Raw genomic sequence first — 19787 nt, forward strand, 5'->3', positions numbered from 1 at the left:
AAGCCAGGTGCCTGAACTTGGTGGCCCACTGCCAGGGATAGGTTTTCCCTTATTTTCTCTGAAAAGGCAACAGCTTGGGAGGAAACAAACTAAAGAGCAAGAGGGCAGCATGTCATTGCATTTAAACAGCAAAGAGAAAAGGCATGGATGTTTTCTGTAGCTCAAATGCTGGAGAAATCTCAGGCAGTGAAGAGGAGAAGTTATACAAGGCATTTTCAGCTCTCTAGAAGTTTCAGGACAAAATAACTGCTGTTTAGATGTTGTGTTCTAATATCTAGGTCCATTAAACAGATTAGTTTGGATTCTGGATGTGAACATAACCTAAGGGTGATGGTGCAAATATACAAATAGTTGCTGGCTGCCTACAATGCACTGGGTTTAGGATCTGTGGAAAACTGAACTTCCAAAAAAGAGCTCGGTTTAAGGGTCTGGGACTATGTGTGACTCTGTTTTGGCTTGGAAACAAAAAAAAAAAAAACCCAAATAATATTATATTGTCAGATTTATCTGGAAAACCATGGGTAGCATGAGCAAAACCTTATCCAAGAAAACTCAGTTTAGGGGTCACCTTATACCTACAAAGTTATCAGCTAAAATACTAGATGATCTGAAAGAATAAGGTCATACAGAGCTCCTGGGAGCTGACTAACCTTTAACTTGCTTGTCATGAAGGATAACTCTTCTTTATTGAGTTGTTATTTCTTAGATTATCCTACCTTTAAAACCCACTGCCTTCTCAGTTTTGTTCTCCCAGTGCAAAAATAGCAGTAATTATTGGTTTGTAGCCCAATGTGATTTTTTGGTTTGGATTTCTTTTGTGCATTTTATAATGCTTTTTGTGAAGAGGTTTATGTTCCAGAATTAGAGGTGGCAAAAGGAAGAGGAAATTTCAGCTGGACAGCAGCATCAGAAAACACCAAAAAAGTGCTAGGGGAAAAAAGGTTGTACTGACAATTGGAAAAATCCAAATTTGTAGCTAATCTACATGAGTCTGAAATTACTGAAGTGCTGGAGATAATAGAGTTGAATGCTTCCACTAGAGAAGGAGCTATTACTTTTTGTAGATGAGTTTGAATAAACAACTATTTAACTTTGCTAACACTAGACTGTGTAGTCTCTACTCTTGTAAAACTGAAACCTCTTGGCAGGATGCTTTTGCTGACTTGTCAAAAATCTAAAATAAATACTCAAAATACTAAAAAAAAAAAAAAAAAAAAAAAAAAAAAAAAAAAAAATTTTTTCCTTTCCTGTCTATGTTAAACAATAAGTACTGTCAAAAATGCAGAGTTTGGTTTTCACAACTAAAGACATTACAAGCACAGAAGAAATAAGAGTGGATGCATGGAGGCCATCATTTCCAGAATGAGAAGTAGATGTGGACCATGGATTCTTCCAAGGACAGAGCAAATACTTCATGCAGTGCTCGACTGGATTCTTCTAAATGAGATTGAGGACAGCATACAGTTTGACAAAATGTGAAAGGAAATATAGAACTGGAACAAGTGGTATTTGGATATTTCTTCTAGAATTGCAATTTCCAACTCAATTTTTTACAGAATCAATTGCAAATATAAGACAGAATAACTACTTTCACCTCTCAAGCCAGAACTTTAAGAAAGTGTTTGAACCTGGAGACACTGAAGATGTTTAAATCTTTTACTGTATATAGTGGCTTCAATAATAGCCAAGAAAAACATGACTTTCCTTGTAAAAAGATATATGGTAATAAAAATGGGGATCTCTTTGCTTTGAAAACCTATAAAACCAGCTTCAATATTGATGTGTATCTTAATTTGTCAAATATCTGCAAAACCAAAACAAATATTTTCTTTAAAAAAAGGAAAAAAGAGGTTGAAATAAACAATATATAATATACTTGATAGAGTATATTGTACAGTTAAACATAATGCAAAAACTGTAATAGAGTAGATTTAAAAAAAAAATCTTCCTGACCAAGTAAAATTGTTTTTGAGGTTCTTCCAAAGTGTTCTGCTCTTCTTTACACTTTCCTCTATTATTTTCAACAGAGTAGAACATAGCTGTCATGTAACACAAAGGAAGTGGGTTAATAACAGCAATTATACAGAGGGTTTGAAGTAGCAGCACAGGGAATGCTCATCTCATTATTTCCAGGGTGTACTGTACGTGCCTTACTCGTGGTGGAGCTCAGATCTATCCCTCTGAAACAGGTAGGAAGTAGGACAAAGCTTTGTGAAGAATCAGCCAAAGTGTGTGAAGGAAGTGGGGCTTACAACCTTCTTCAAAATAATACATTCCTATGAGTCTTTTTTGTTTGGTTACACAGCAAAGATGCTGAAAAGACAGGATCTTATTCATCCAATTCCTGAAAATACAGAGCAGTGGGAAGCATTACTGCATGTTCTTAGAAGAGTTGCTGAAATCAGCAGTACAGTCTGGTTCAGAGCTGACAGTTCCTGTTATTTGACTGGACAAAATACCTTTGCAAGTTCTTCTCATTAGATGTTTCTTTGCTGGCATACAGAAAAGTAGTTTCTGCATTTATTTTGTCTTTTCTCTTTTCTTTTGATTTTTATTTTTTTTAAGAAATTATAATTTAATCCATTGCCCAACACAGATACTCTAAATCTCTGTGCTCTAACATGTAGAGCAGCAAAATCACTTGGTGCTTTATACATTCTGATGCCATTATGGATCTGCTGTGTCCAACAGCAGTAACATGTTTCCTCAGAGCTCAAGCTGTATTCCAACTGGTTGGCAAACTTACATTCAAAACTTTTTTGGCACATAAATAACAATAACTATATTAATATTACTGTACTGTGGATCCAGTTCTTGAGTGTTATAGATCAGCAAAGCTCTAGTGATGACAAATCAGGGAAATGATACTGATTTATTCCTTAAGCATCAGGCTGTATTTAAAATGATGACAAACTCTGACACACATTAGCCATTTCCCTGTGGTATATACCACAGAGTACTATCTTGATGCAAAGATGATTTCTGAGCTGTACCATTGCTCATCTTTCAGTGCATTTTACCCATAAGAGAATTAATTATATTCAGAATATTCTCTACATTAGCATTTCCACCTTGTAGAATGTTTCATCACAAAATATTGCCTATGCAGGAACCCTACAGGAAAATGACATTATCATTGATACTTTTGCCAAGCCTACAACAATATTTGAGAAACTGACACAGGTTAATGAAATCTATTTGGCCAAGACACCAGAAATGAGTCATCACCTTTCCTTAAAGTATTCCACTGGGAAAACATTATGGATTAGTTTGTCTCCACATGTCTTTGCATTGCCTGTGTATATAATACAGTTTCATTTTTTAGGAAGATTGTTTCATTAGGCACCTGACTTTTACATGCAAGCTACAAGTATTGGAACCCATAATCTGTCCTCTTTGGTGAAGAAACAAATGTTTCTTGTATTTAGACATGATTGAACATTCCCTCTGAAAACAGGGACATAGAAGTGGAACTGGATCATCTCAGGCATCTCTCCCTTGTCCCATGGCTTGCATTGCCATTCACCAGCATGAGCTACCTTTAAGAGTGGGTTTCCCAGCACCTGGCATGCAGATCTGGAAATGCCACACATGGAGAAGCACCCAGGGATCTAGAGATGGGAGCCAGAGAGATTGCAGGGGCAGTTGTACCACACTGCAACTTCTGCCTAGGATGTGCACTGGGATTCCTTTTCCAGGGAATCAGGGTGCAGGAAGGCAGGGATGGCTGTCACTCAGATCTGCCATTCAGCTGGACATGGCTGACATCTGCACTGATGAGGCTGCACCACTGGCAGCACAGTCCCTGGGAATGGAGGGAGCAGCTTTAGAGGGTTAATTTGCAGAGAGGGATGTGAAATCCCTGCCTTTGACAGAATAGCTGCCCTTACACTCCTGGAAGAGAAGGCATCTCCAGAGGGTGAGACATCTGACCTATTTCTCATGCACCCAGTCAAAGGATAGTTCTGTCAGACAGTGACCAAAAAAAGAAAGACTGAACATTTGAGAGACATGAAGATTTGCAAGGGGACTTGTCTGATTGAGAAGCTGACAAGGAGGTTTTCATTTCAGGGACTGTGGGAGGCCAGACCTTTTTGGGTGCAACCAGTAATGTGGAGTCCTTGGCCCTCTGTTGCTGAGGACAAGTTTCTTTTCTTTACTCCCAGCCTGCTTCCTCCAAACCAAGATCAATGTACAAAAGGGAAAAATTGGGACAGAGAAACGTCTCCAAATCAAACTACTGTGTTTTTTAAAGAATTCAGGTGATAACAAAAGGTACTCTTGTCAGATTATATAAAAATTGTACTAGAGTCATTCATGGTTTGGTTTTTTGGTAGGGTTTTTTGGTTGGTTTTTTTAATAGGATACAATTTTATTAGCATTGAGTACCTTTAATGTAATCTACAAGGCACAAAATAAATAGTAAAACTGCCTGGGAGTAAAATTAAGTTAGTTTGAATGTTCTTTGGCAGTGTGTAAAATTTTTGTTACTAGAGCACTCAAAATCAATACAGAGGCAAATAATAATAACAATATAATAGACATTTAAGCATTTAAGAATCCATGGGCTTGTTCCATCTTTGGTAGGATCAATAAAATCACCTGTACTGCATACAGCTTGCTCCATTCAGCAATTCACATGAAGTACTCAGAAATGGAGAAGTTCTCCAGTGTGTCTAGTTTTAAATGCTCCTATTCCTCCTGCCTGCCCAGGCAAAGTAATAGGAAAACAGAGGAGTGTAATTGAACAGCAAGAGTAATGGCATTGTAATTTAGAGTAGTTAAAAGGTAATGGAAAGGATGGCAATAAAAACAAATATTGAATGCATACACATCTGTAGAGTTGTAAGGAAAAACAGTGCTGTGGTAGGATGTGAGAGGATGTTGCTGTGGTTCTGAGTTCTCCAGTGAGGCATGGGATGAAATCCTACCTGCAGCTGAGTGAGGTTCCTCTGCCTTAATTAGTATTCTTCTTTGGTACAGAAAAGTACTATGCAAAGAAAATATAATTATATTATCCCATGGTATTCCCCCGATGTCTCTAAACCTCACTCTATCTTATGCTATTTTCATTATCAACTATCTGATAGCTGGTAGGGAAATTTAAGTCTATCCCTTCCAATAAAAGGGAGGTAAAAGCTTGTTAACAGTAAAAGCTCTCTCTTTAAAAGACATTGAGCATTACAGCTCTGAGATTGCCCTTGGCAACTGTTGAGGCAGGCTGCCTAAGGTATCCACACTCCAGGATGAGGTTATGGGATGCCTGTGTGGTGCACAGGAGCCATGCAGAGAGGAAATCTCAGCTGATAAGAGGTGCTATGGCAGTAATGTCACTGTTGCCTCTCAGGAGCAGATGTGCTAATGCTCCTGCTGGAAAGAGGTGCCTGTCTCTTTTGTTTTTTTTTTAGAAGCTAAATTCACAGCTTCACAAAGCACAAGAGTGAGTTTCTAAATACCATTATTTAAAGTGCTGAAATTCCCAGCTAAGCCCCCACCAAACCAGCTGTCTTGCATGGTGGCCCTAAAAGATTTTCTTTCCCTTCCTCCTCCTCCCCAGCCCAGAAACGAGGGATAATCACTCTGAGCACACACAGGAGAGCCAAGCAGCACCCACCAGGTACAGCCTCATATTTGAAGCAGGTTCAGATAATTTCTGATGGAGAGGGGAAATGAACACAAGACCAGCACAGCCTCAGAAGGTGTAGAGATGATCAGATACATTAGCAGGAAGTGGGAAAGAAAAGTCTGGCTGCTTCTAGAGCAAAGAAGCTGCTGCACTCTTCATAGCTGCACTCTGAAGACACCAACTGATTCAAGTCCAGGTGGAAGGTGGAATATATGCAGGAGTATGTGTATGTCCTTATCAGAAACACAGCTGTGTAGCTTCTTAGCACTATCTTGAGGAGTATTCTGCTCATGCCCAAAAAGAGATGTCTAAATGTCACATGATCTTTAAAAATGAGAAACTCTGGGCAATAACTAAGAAAATGGGAGTTGAATTAGCACCCAGATTAAACATATACTAGTTTCCTATGTCATTTTGTGCCTCTGGTGTACTGAAGTTGATGACAATTGGCATTTCTCCATTTTAAAGTTGTTTTCTAAAATATATATTTATGCATATTTATATATACACACACGTACTTCTTGGCACACTGAAACTTTTGTCCTCCCATTTCAAATTTTCCTTCAAGTCTCCCTGCTTCTGGGTAGCCAAAACTAGCAACTGTGACCCATGAAATCTTATCCCTCTGTCTACATCTTCAGTTGCTCTGTTTGAGATGCGCACACGGAGATGCAAAGACAGCTGTTATTTTTTTCCCAAAACATTGGAGACTGTTGTGGAAAAATACTGCACAGATTTCTCTCATTGCTACTTTCATGATGCTTTTTCTGTTCGATTTTTTTGTGCCTTAATCTTCCCTGTTCAACAACTTAAAATTAGAAGTACTGTTTTGTTCTCATTATATATAAGAAAACTTAAAAATCCCACTACTGCTTAAGAGATGCCTTTCTATGGACTGCATACATTTTCAGTACAGTGTAACATATTGATGCCACAAGTTATTTAGTTAAAACATCGTAGGGAAAATAATGTAGGCTCAGCTCTCTTGCATCAAACTCCAGGATCTGAAGCACATTTCTCCTAATCTCTCTGTAGACAGAGAATATGGAAGATATGTTCCCAGAGTGATTGATTTTCTCCTAAAGCCCAAATTACTCTTGGAGACACCTACAATTCATCATGGACAGCATCACAGCATCACAGTGTGGGATGTAGCACCCTCAGTTAGGTGGCTTGCATTAGAGGGAGGAATTTGGATTTCAGGTGCCCCTGCTGCTCGCTGCTCCAGACAGCAGTGACTGGGGTATCTCACTAAAACAGATGATCAGTGGCTTGCTTGCAGACCTAGAGCCTGTGCCTATTTTTCTGGTATTTATGCTGCTGTAAACATAACAATAAATGGAAATAAACAAATAATTGCAGGAACACAGCAGACTTTCTCCCTGTTGGACAGCTAGCCAAATTTTGTTCTGACTGGTGTCAATACAAATAGCTCGTTTCTATTGACAGAAATTGCACTTGATTCAGCTTGGTGTAATTATAAAAGGATCTGCACTGCTCTCCAGGGTCTCTTCTGATTCAGAGATTTCTAAGAAATCAAGAGTTTCCATTATCATTTTTATATAATTTTCAACATGATATGCTAAGTCAATCTAATGAAGCACTGAACCAGTGTAGTAGTGGGCAACAACATGACAAAATTATTTCTCACATAGCATGACAAATGACTGCTTACTCTGTTTTTTGGGATTTAAAATTATAAAAATGACAAGTGTCTAAAATTTTGCAAGGAATAAAATAGAAAGTGACAGGTATAATTATTTTATGTTCTTGAAAGGAATACAAGATCTCCAAAGTGGAGAGCTCTATATACAGAACAGAGGACTTAAAAAGAAAATAATGCAGAAATCTGCTTTTTAACCTACTATGTCCTGCAATTATCCTCTACTCACTGGAGTCTGTGAATGTTGCAGACTGCTTATAGATAGTTCTGTTGTTGTGGAATTTGTCTTCATATTTTATCATATTTTTTTTTTTTAATGTAGCAGAAGCAAGGTGTGAGCTCAGACTCCAAAGTGTTGATGCTGCTGTGTACAGGAACATGAGCATCACAAAAAAAAAATGCTGGTTTTTTCTAACAGACATTCAGACTGTTTGAAGATACAGGGCTCAGTTCCAGAAAAGCTGGATATAATCCTTCAGACCCCTGCATACTGCTGGGAAACTCCCCAAAACAGAGGTACAGTGCTTTTAGGGCATAATTTTAAGGATCACTGCAAAATTTGGGCTCTTAACCTGTCTCTAAAATTCATGTGTGCAGTGGAGTACATTTACAGCAAGAGCCAATGTTGTTTGCATAGACAAAAGTCAGGCACGATGTTTTTGTGACCCTCCAATTGTATGTCTAAAATGGATACATAAAGAAAAAACCTCCTGATATTTTGGGTACACCATCCCTTAACACAGGTTTTCTCAGTGTCTGGGGCAGCTTGTGACAGAATCTCTTCTAAGTGATGGTTGCCTCCATTCAGTTTTTGACAGTTAATTTCAGCAGATTTCTGAGATTTGAGCCCTCCTGAGATTTGGGTCTCCCAATGTACAGCAATGCCAGCCCAAAATAATTGTTCATTTCTGTTTTGCTCTTCAGTAGGAAGAGTTAAAAATGAGCATAGGAAGGACTTGATAACTTGAAAATACTAATTTTATGCATAGCAACACAGAGGCCAATGAAAAGTGTGGTGACAGCCTGGAGCACCATGTGGTCTTCCTTGCTGGAGTAGGTGGAAGACAAAGGTTAGGCTGGGCTCTGACACTTTCTTGTGAGTGCTGCAGCAGTAGTTCCTGTGCTCCAACACTATTTGTTTATTTTAACAGCTAAAAGAAGATCAGAACAGACTTTAAGAATATTTCTTCTACAACAAGAAAGGGAAGATGTAGCAAAACAGCAACTTTCTCCTAATTTATGTTTATGTAGTCACACTGTATTTCATATACATGAAGAAAGACAAAGACCTCTTTGAAAGTAATCTTCTGTTTAGTAATTTTAACACAAAAGAAGAGATACTTCAGGGTGTCCAGGACACTCATAGGGATCTTGTAGTGCCACTGGAGAGCTGTGCCATTCATTTTGCAGGAGCAGCTGTAGAGGATAGAAAGGAATGTACCAAAAGGCACCAGAAAGCTAACCTATCTTTTCCAGATCACCATCATCCAGCAATTTCTTCTTCAGCAAAAATCAAAACCAGATTGTTCTGTCTGAGTTCTGTCACCTGCAAGTGGGCTTTCTGAGAAAAGAGTCCAAAATGTGGCAGTACTGAGGGCTGGGGAGCAGCCATTCAAGGCATCTTTAGCAATAGTTCCTGCAATTCTACTCTTCAGAAATAGTATAAATGGTATGTCAGTGACACTTAGGTGTCATTCAGGCATTTTCATACCTTGCTTAGTATGTTGCAGGGCTGGAAGATGGTTCAGTTACACAGTGCTCTATATCAGATACTGTCAGATGCTTGCATAGTAATGCTGAATCCATTCGAGCTCCTGAAGTCTTTGCATTTCTCATTGTGTTTACACTACCCACCCATCAAGAGAGAAAATATAGCTTCTACCAGTCATTTATTTTTCTATAGCACCCCTAGGCACAAAGTTTCTAATGCCCTTTTCTCTCATTAAAATCCAATCAACTAAAAGTATTTTTTATTAAGTGGCCCGTGAAATAACTTTTCAAATTTTAGAACAAAAGGATTTGAAGGGTATGGCCTGTTTGAAATATTTGCCAGCAGTGTACCTGGAGAAAGAAGAGATATGTGTATCTTCAACTCACAGGAGAGATATTGGGAAAATAGCCTCCAGAAAGGATGGCTGGTGTTTCAGAGCCTTGGTGCCTGCTGTTCAATCCCACCGTGCATCCTTCACATAGATGTTTACAGCTTTGGAAGAAGAAAGTGACAACAAAAGATCAAAGCAATGACAAGGAGGAGAAGCATATTAAAAAGTGAGAACAAGAAAACAAGCTGAAATGAGTCTTTGCTGATACCAGGTGGAGGGGCAAAGTAATTGTTTCAGAAAATGCTCCTGTCAGAAAAAATCTTTGCCACAAAGGAAAGGAGAGTGGGAAGGTAACTCCAGTACTGGCTGGAACATTTGCATTCTTACTTGTGAAACAGTCTCATATTCACCTAAGTAATGCATTCATTTGAGCTGAATTCTGCTGTGGAAATGTGCAACACATCATCAGCTGGAAGCTGTTGTAGGACTTGGCTTGCCATTGCTGACACATCATCTCAGTGCTTCAAAGAGGTTTATTGTCACTTGTGTGGTCACAGAGTGAACAGGACAGACACACTGAGACAAATTTCCTAAACCTCCCCCCAAACCTATCCACATAAATACCAGTCTGTTTCCTTAAATTACATTTGAAGCACTGATTGGAATCTAAAAAGATTTTTGAAATTTTTTAAAGATATCTAAATAATTTTTCTATGGAAATGAGGATTTTCATGTGCCTGCTTGTGGGATCAAAGCCACCCTTGTCCTGGACTGGGTGAGTTTGCTTTTCCTCCATGCAGGTTACTATTTAGAACATTATGGGCTTCTGACTGGCTTAGCTATCACATGGTGGTGTTGATGGAGAGGAGATGTCACTTGGAACTCCAGTTTTTGGGTTGACTGTCAGTAAACAGCACATAAGGCTGGTGCTGGCTCACTCAGGAAGGAGAATCCAGCTGGACCAAAATCCCTGTCTGTGAAGCCACACGTGCCAGGCAGCCTGAAAAACAATATCCATTATTAAAATCAGAAAAATACATGGAGACAAGGCCTGCTGTCCTACTCACAAGGCATGATGTCTAACCAGCTGTCCTTCCAGAGGAACCCTGCTAAGGATAACAACTTCCCAGAAATAGGCACCCCTCTCTCAGATACACTGCTGGGCATCTGGCACTTCAGTAGGAGCAGAGGGTTAAATGACAATCAGAACCTGCTCTCACTTCAGATTATGAGCATGGAGAAAAAGAAAGGAGGAGAGTTCAATTTTGCTTTTATTAGATCCTTGTTTTTTTTTTTTTTTTTTTTTTTTTTTGCCAGGTATTTAAAGGCAAGAGCCTTAGAGCAAAAGAGGGAATGAGTCACAGCTATAGCTTCTTATTAAACTAATGACAAGACACATAAACAGGGGGAGCTCACTTGGCCAACACAACACTAAGCCATAAGAAATTAAACCAGAAAAGTCATGTAGTGTGCCTCAGACTGAGTGTTCAATTAACCTTAAACTGGAAATGCTAACATTTGATTATTTGATTTTAAAGCAAGTCATGCACTTGTACCAGATTCCCTGTAGGTGGATAAGATAAAAAAAGAAGTGAAATCAAGTTTCAAGCTCTGCAGTTTGCACCTTTGTGTGTATGTGCACTGGGTAGTAGCACATCTGTTGAGCTACATTTCCAAAGGCAAGGAGTTTGTCACCGTTTTCATTCTTCTCTTTTTAATACCAAGTCCATTACCAGGCACCTCCCTGGGTTATGGCAGATGCTGAACACTTCTGAAAAATACTCTCTCAGTAAAAGCCATTTTTTGCCAGCCTAACTCCATAAAAATCAACCTGCCAGAAAAAAAATGAATTCTGAAGGGCCCCTTGCTAAATCCTGTCTCCAGAGAATACTCCCTGTGAAGTATAGAAGTGTATATGAATGATCTTCACCAAAAAGATTAAAAAGGAAATAAGATGTTAATCTGCAAAAAACATCTTATTGCAGAACTGTTCTGTGTCTACAATGTCAGCCATAGATTGCAGGGAGAATAAGATCCTTGGAACTGAGAAAATAATATTGAAATTGTTTTTAGAACCACAAACACTCAGCAGTGTTCAAACCAGTCTAATTTTCAGCAGTGTTTCCTAGCTAATATTTGCAAGCTTTTCTAACTGAAATTTTTAATTGAAAGAAATTAGAGCTACAAACTTTATGTTGAAACATTTTGATAACATATTATTTTAGATGCAGACTTGCTTGACTGAAACTGTGGACATAGCAGTATTAATGGCAACTAGTTTTAAAGCAAAGATTTGGAAAAAAAGCTTTTCTTGCAACAACTGTATGTAATTGAATAAGATCTCTATCCTCTCATCCTGATAATTTTAAGTGTTGGAACAATTCATGTTGAAGCCAGCTTTGGCAAAAGCAACTAGTTACAACATACCTTTTTGTCTCATAAATGCCTTAAAAACAACTGAAGCTCCTTCAGCTCTGTGGTTAATGTGAAGGAAATGAGGAAAAATATTCCATTCATTTCCTCTCCTTTGTGTAAAGGCCAAGGCTTAACAGACAAAGAGGAATAATTTAGAATTTTACCTATTTTTGTAACCGACCATTAGGAGAGCTCGTCTATACAAATAATCTTAACAATGGAAAACAAAAATAACAGAGTTTTAAAAGCACTAAAATCTGTAACGAAATGTAAGGCTGACGCAAAAACAGCCCAACAGATTAAATTACCCAAATATGTAATCTGTCCATTAAATTTATCCACTACAAAATGGACAGCATTTATATATGATCAAACATGACAGCTGAGCAATCATTTACTCCTGGCATTGCTCAGTGTCAGTAGAAGTTCAAGGAGAAAAATTATTTTTTTGTTGAGTAGCCATTGCTAATAAACAAGGCATTATCCTGGCAAAAAAAAAAAAATTAATTACAAATAGTCAAAGTTGGCTGGGGGGCTGAGTAGGGGGCTGCCAGTAGACTGTAATGGAGACATTTTTGAGCCTGCAGGTATATGTAATTTTCTCTACTTTTTTTTTTTTTTTTTTTTTTTTTTTTGAGAGAGATGTTTCAAAAATAGCTGCTAAAAATAAAAGGACATCAGTATTATCAAACACCATCAAGCTGACAGACACTTCTGTATTAAGATGCAAATAAAGTCTTCATGTCACAGATGATGTCTCCTGCTATTTTCAGTTCTTTGCCAAACTTGAATGTTTTAGGCCAACAGTTTTCACAAGAAGAAAGTGCCTTAGTTTGAACACATTTGTTTAAGGTCTCTGTAATGCCATTTGGCCTTTTCAAAGAGAGGGATTAAGGAAAAGTAATCTCTTGTTTTGTTCATCACAAATTTTTCAATGCTTTTTAAAAAAGAAGCCCTGGCATTGCCATATGACATGCCCAAGATGACATTCATCTCTACTGACTTGGTACCAAAGCTATTCTTTCTGCAATCCCTATTCATTACCATCCTGGCTTCAGTTCCAGCCAAGGCTGATATGTTCAACACCTTCTTTGCCTCTGTCTTCACTATATATATCTCCCAGACCTCTGTGCTTAGTGGAAGGCTTAAAGTGGCAGAGGGACAGCAATACAGATGAGTTGGAGCCTATTTGAGAGTACATGAGCAATAAAAGACTTTTCTCTATTTGTATTTGAAAGACTGTGCAAACTGGGGGAAGTCTGACACCTGAAAAACTTCATTTTCTCATCAGAGAGTAGAAGTCTGCATCAACACACAGACTTGCAATGTTGTACAGTCAGAAGCCTGGTATTTTCTAAGTGTATTTACCATTGTACTCATCACCATTTAATGATATTGTTTTTGTAGTTTGGATGGGTGAAATCTTGAAGCAAGCATTGTGCCTTACCTATCTCTCAGAAAGGCACCCAAGTGAATAGGGAATTTTCATGGAAAACAGTTTGATATGCTCGTCAGCTAAAACTGAAACAGCAGTAAAGTTCAAAGAGCGGTGTTAAAAAGATAAGCACCTTTAATTCCACGTGGTTTAATGTGAAATAAATTATGCTATTATTGCTAAAAGCCCACAGCTTTGCTGTCTTAAATACTAGGAGAGAAAGGAATGTTCAGCTCCCTTCCCCAGGCTCAAATTCTTCAGAGCAGTACAGACCTTTTTCCCCCAAGGAAAGGAGGTTGACCATCTGGTATCATTCCAAAGGACATGAGACAAGCCAGTGCTGAAGATTAAAAAAACACCACAGCCCATTATGCAGTGGGAGAGAACAGAAAGATGGATCTGGAGAAAATAAATGTGGAAAACTGACCTGAAGGCCTAGGTGTGATTAATTCCAATTTCACAACCTTCTGAATTTTAAGTCCAAGAATACATTTGAACACTTTCTAAACCTGGACTTTGTCAACCAAAAGATCTGATCTATGCACATAGTTTATTCACAAGAGACAAAAAAAATTGATGCTATAAAGTGAGTAATGCAGTTACTCACAGTTCTTATTATCCAGTGTCCCAAGCAGGAGAAAGAATGAAAGTAATTGATGAAAATCAAGCCCTTTTGGAGGAAAATACCAAGGCAATTGTTGAAAAAGAAATTTATGATCAATTACTGCAAATACAGCAGGTAGCTCAAGAAGAATCACTTCTTACAATTCTGAATTTTAGTAACAGTGAAAATGTCAAAGAGACTGAGAAAACCTTGCTTCTACCAATAAACTGACTTAAAAATAAATGACTGATTGAGGTTGAATTGAATAATAATTGCAGTTAAGTAGTCTAATATGACTAAAGACAATATGTTCTTCAACAGAAGAATTACCTACTTATGCAGTATTGTGAAAAGACAAATTAAATATAAAAACTGTTTCTCAACATCAGTAAAATTTATCTAAATAGAAAAAGTCCCTAAGCTCAAAATGGCACTAAAAATTATATGCTTCTGTAAAGGAATTCCACACAGATTACCATTTAAAACACACCAAGCTTTTAAATTCTGGACATGTTACTTAGTGTGAATTCGTAGATGAACTGAAAAAACCCCCACCAAGTTAAACACACTCTTGATTATCCATTATACTTTCCTAGTGCTTTTAATAATTGTGATGGCCTAATTTGAGACAATTTGTTCACAGGCCTTATATCTAATCTCCCTTTCTTTATGGAGAGTTTTCCCCCTGAAGTTTTTCAGGAAATTAAATGCTGAGATTGGAAATCTCCAGAAGTGGCTTGACAAAAAACCCCCAAAAATGGTGCTACGAAATATACCACTTTTGTGTGTCTCTATACTGCATCCTTACATTGGCTCCTCAGTCAAAATATATCTAATGGACTTGCAGGCCTGAGATGGCTCTTTGTTGAAACTCAATTCCACATCACATATGGGTTTTAAGAAGAAAAAGTACAATCAAGGTAATTATTCAAACCTCTGTAATATAGTGCATAAGGAAAGTAACTGGATTTCACATGAAACTGGCCCACCAGCATAATTACAGAGAGGCCAGAAGATCACCAAGTGAGGTAGTTCATCACTCAGCACTCACTCATCACCATATCTGAATTCTGCAATAAGCTGTTTTCTTTTTATATAGGGCAAGAAGCTATTTTCTCATTTCCATGTTTTTTAGAATGTTTCAGATTCCTCTACCAAACTGGGACAAAACCCAAGCACCTCAAAGAGAGCAAAATAAAACAAACAATCTCCCTCCCCTACAAATATAGTTTTAGAATAGTTGAAATGCTTACTTTTAGATGCTGATCTTTTTCACTTAAAAAAATCTTACTTTTCACTGTAATTACGTTTCAGAAGGAAAGTATTTCTGAAATGAAAAAGCAGAGCACTTCTTTTTGAAGATACTGGAAAAATATTAAACAAATGTCAATTTTTTTGACTTGGAATAAAATACTGAAAGCAATCCTTTGTCATAAAAAGTATGGTTTTGACAAATTAGCATTTTCAAACTAAAAAAAATTTTTTTCTTGCAAATAACTTTCAGTTCTACACACCTCCAGGATGCACCAATGAGCTGATTCTTATGTGATTGTGTACATGCAGTAGGAACAAATCAGCCATGGGCTGGCAAACAGATGGCTTCCTATCTTTGGACTTGTAAAATATAAACCAAATGAAGACCATCAATAGGATATCTCCCACTATAATACCCCTTTCAGGGAGCTTTGAAAATATTTTTCTTCTTGATTGTGTCTGAAATACTACAAGATGACTACCAGAATATGTTCCTTGTTAAACAAATTAATTTCCTGTGCTATCCCATTACTTTTTTGATTTATATTCAATTACACATCTACTACTAGGTGTATTTCAATTATGGAGGATGATACCACAACTTAAGAATTATGAACTGAGAGCTTAATCAACCAACTAAGTACCTGTGAATATAATTTGTAAGTATAATGAGTTAATTTTTTCTCCATACTTAGAGCTTCATGGCCCCAATAATTGCAGTGCTCAAGTGGAAATGGGAGCTGCATGTGGCCCTGGATCCCAACAGCAGCCAGCAGGTCACAGCAGATTGCACAAGTGCCTGGGTAGGTTATCTCAGGGTGAGCTGGTCTCTGCTTCCCCGTGCTCTTTGGTAAAATATCAAACAGCAGAGCCAAGCAGCAGCTGGGTTTTCCTTGAACAGGAAACCTAGGGAAAAAAATCTGCCAATTTTCTACCCTTCTGACTTTGGTAGTCCAGGAAAGAGGTCAAAATATCCCAAACAAAATTTTAAGAGGTGGTTTCACGGTGACTACTGATCTCTGACGCACCCCAGGGCAGACCCTCAGTCCTGGCAGGGAAGGAGCTGGCATAAGGCAAGCTGTGCCCAGGACACCCTGTCCTCCCTTGAGCCACAGAGTACTTGGCTCTTTGCCTTTCCTTTTCTATACATGCAGTTTACAGAATTCGACTGCACAGTAAAATTGAATGTCAGTGGCCATTACACTCCTTATTTTCCTCTTTCTGCTGATGGAAATTTCTTATCAGTCTGATGCACAAAATGGCAGGCAGAGCAGCATGCTATCAGAGCTGGTAGGCTGGAGGAGCTGAGGATGTCTTGTCATATGTCATTTTGGACAAGGGAGAAATGGCACAAAGCAGCACGCTTAAAAGGCAATTTTCACATAAAGAACTCAGGAAAGGAAACCTGGCAACAACAAATGGATTGGAGGTCAGAGGGAACAGCAGTCAGTCACCACAGACACATATTATTTTCCATGGAAATACAGCTGAGGGGGAGGAGGGGATGGAGGACAAGAGTTTGCTGACAGCAGAGCAGATGGCTTAGGCAGTGAGAGGGCAGTGCCACCCAGTCAGCAATAGGACAATTTGTAAGGTAATTTTAGAGTCCACTTGTCCCTATCTACTTGCCCCAGTCATGTGATAAAACAAGAATGAACCTTCTTTACAAGTGATGCTTTGTTGTCATTTTTTCTATTTGCTTATACAAATATGATTATAGCTCCATAAACTTTGTGCTGTGGCTAGTGATAAAGCTGCAAAATGTGTGCCAAAGCAAGAGGTGAATGATATTTCTAAAGCCACTAAATCTTTCCTGATTTCTTGTCATTATCATTGTTATTATTACTTTATGTTGTACATTGTTATTGTATCTTTCTGACTGTGACGTATAAGGCTTGTCACAGAATAAAAAGATGTCCCTTACCCCACAGAAGGTCACTATTTAAATTTAAGATCAGCAACATCAGAGACATGAAGAGGCTTCTTCAAGGAAACACCCTCTAATTGGCAAGATTGGGGGGAAAATTTCAGATTGCCAAAATGACAAACTTTTCCACAGCCTTTTATAGATACTAGGTTAAGGAAAATTAGAAGTGTTCTGAGTGACAGCAAGATAAAGTAGGTGTTTATGGCATTATGTCCACAGCATGGAAGAGAATGGAGGAAAGTTATCACAAATGTGTTCAGAATTTAGCAAGCAGGATATTGGAAACAGTACAGTGGTCTTTGAAGAACTGAATGACAGATAGCAGGCAGCATAGAGCCTGGCCATGACAGGCTTTGAAAATTGACACATCACTTAAAATAAGCGAGTTAAGAGAAGCAAGATGCAAAGACATGGGAAATAATAGGTAAGGGGGAAGGAACACTCTGAACAGGTAAGGGGGAAAATGTGTTTATCAATGCTGGAGAAAAAATGTGTTGCAACAAGACAAGCTGATAATGAGAACTGTAAAAGATATTTAGCCATGTGGATGAGATTGCAAGCATGAGATGGATGCAATTGCTGCTCAGGGTGAAGTTCAGAATGTCAGGAAATGGAGAAGCTACAGATTAAGTTGAGGACCGGGGTAGGGACCCAGAAATGGGTAAAAAAAATCACTCTGGTAAGTGTAGTGAAAGCTGCACATCCATGAGGAGGTGTCAGAGAAACAGGCTGAGATCTTAGTGTATATTAACAGAAGGCTGGTTAGAGACATGGGCTGTCTTGTTGGAGACTGAAAGAAGATCCAAGGGAAGACAGCCAGAGCAATCAGAAAAAGACAATGTTTCTGGAGGAATAAGTCATGAAAAAGATGACAAGTCAGGAAAGAGACTCCTGTAGCAAAAATGCCAAACTCCTCTGTGAGGAGTCATTAAGAGCTTAAAGAAATGGTGTAAAAGACAGAAATCACCTCCACAATAAGATACAACCAAAATTAAGGAGTAAGGCTCTCTTCAAGGGGCAGGGCAAGAGATAATAGCTGGAGGAGAGGCAAATAAATTTAAAGGAGAAGCTTTGAGATGCATGAGATAGGAAGCTTTCTGCATGTTGAGAAAAGATGTCCAGGGACGTGTGAGAAGAAAGGGTAAGTGTAAATGAAGGGATAAGAAAATTTCTGGAATCACCAGTAAGGACTTGGCAGGAGAAGTGAATTTTAGCATTTTCTTAGGTACCCTATTAGTGACTCCTTAGCCACAGCACAATGTTTATGGAGCTATAATCATATTTGTATAAGCAAATAGATAAATGACAACAAAGTATCACTTATAAAGAAGGTTTATTCTTATTTTATCACATTAGGTACTTATTAGGTAATAACATTAGTGACTTATTACTCATGGGTTTGTAAGCTGGTTAACTTGGTCACTATCCAGTTTCCCCCCTGCACAGCAGAAAGTATAATAGAAGTTTTTGAATAAGTGAATCGAAGGTTTTGCTAACTTTCCTTCTGATTCAAAGTCAAAAGGCAATCAAAGGAAAAAGTTTGTGGAGGATAATAGAACCAGAATATTTGATTGCTTGTCACAATTTAAAGGTCAGTCATGATGCTGGATTGTCAGAAGATTAGATCTTATACAGGAGAAATTGAAATGACAAAATAATTTTTTTAACTCCACACAATGGACATGACAATCTTCTGTGAGCTGAGTGCAGTCATTATGCTGTTGGCTTTTCTTGGAGAAAGAAGTTAGAAGGGCTTGGATCAATGGCTATGGATCCAAAATCATATTAAAGCCATAGGTGTTTTGCTCTTGAAGACCAAGCTTTGTAATAATAGAATCAGTGGCGGGTATACAACTGCAATCCAAATAAAAATCCTCCATGATTTAAGGGAATGTCTGCATTTCACCAGATGATCAGTAGATAGAGAGATCCAAACAATACTGATTAATCTCTTTCAAGCTGGGGTGAGTTTCCACTTCATGCTGACCTCTGCATCATCATCTCTTGGTCCCTGACCACTTGGAAGGCTGGTGAAGTAGTGCCTCACACCTTTTTAACTGCTTTGAAGCCAGGACAGAGACAGGAAGATTCAGAGGGGAATTGGGAGAGGAAATACTAGATAAGGTCAAACTTTTTGATGTCTGAATTGAAGCAGTGGTATCATACATTTTTGGGTGTGAATCCCTTACCTAAGCATGAATGTGTTTTGCTATTTGAGATGCCTTAAGTAAGAGTCTGTCACTTCACTGTCGGTAATGAGAGCATGGGCTTCCCTTAGGTATGGTGCCACACTTGCCAGTCCCAATGGAGGTCTCTGATGTTCTGTGAAGCCTCAAAAGCCTCCAGGGCATATCTCCAGCATATCTCTCAGGACAATCTCTCACAACCACAAAGGAGGGGATCTTTCATTCTGGCACAAAACCCCCCAAACCCAACCATATTTTGAAATCAGAATTTTTCTTTCTCTATTCATTTTCTCTGTCCTTTTCCAGAAAGAAATTGGAGCTTTCTTCTTCTTCCTTTTTTTTTTTTTTTTTTTTTTTTTTTTTGATACTGTGCTGGGTTACTCTGAAATATAATGGTCATCAGGATTCAAAGTTAGCAGCTAAACCAGAACAGGTTGTTTGCCATTTCAATGCAGTTTTATCCTCACATTTTAGACACCTAATTGGCACTTCTGGAATGTGAGTTATTCTCAGACTGGCCCATTCACTAGGTACTTATCTAGTGTGCCTTTTCCTGTTGTTTGATCGTAAGAGGAGCCTACATAGACTCTCATCTTACAGATGAGCAGAAGAATTAAATCAATGGCTTGGATTCC

At 38.3% G+C, this 19787-nt stretch overlaps 1 long non-coding RNA gene across 1 annotated transcript in view; it reads right to left on the bottom strand.

Annotated features, from left to right (window-relative positions):
• Positions 1–8613: 8613 nt before the first annotated feature.
• Positions 8614–19787, bottom strand: part of LOC130260485 (uncharacterized) — a 35190-nt gene continuing 24016 nt past the window's right edge. Inside the window, exon 3 of the long non-coding RNA XR_008841793.1 lies at positions 8614–10331. This is a non-coding gene — a long non-coding RNA (uncharacterized LOC130260485). The remainder of the gene's footprint in view (positions 10332–19787) is intronic.

This window comes from Oenanthe melanoleuca, chromosome 1 (genome assembly GCF_029582105.1).
Source record: "Oenanthe melanoleuca isolate GR-GAL-2019-014 chromosome 1, OMel1.0, whole genome shotgun sequence".
Taxonomy (NCBI): domain Eukaryota; kingdom Metazoa; phylum Chordata; class Aves; order Passeriformes; family Muscicapidae; genus Oenanthe; species Oenanthe melanoleuca.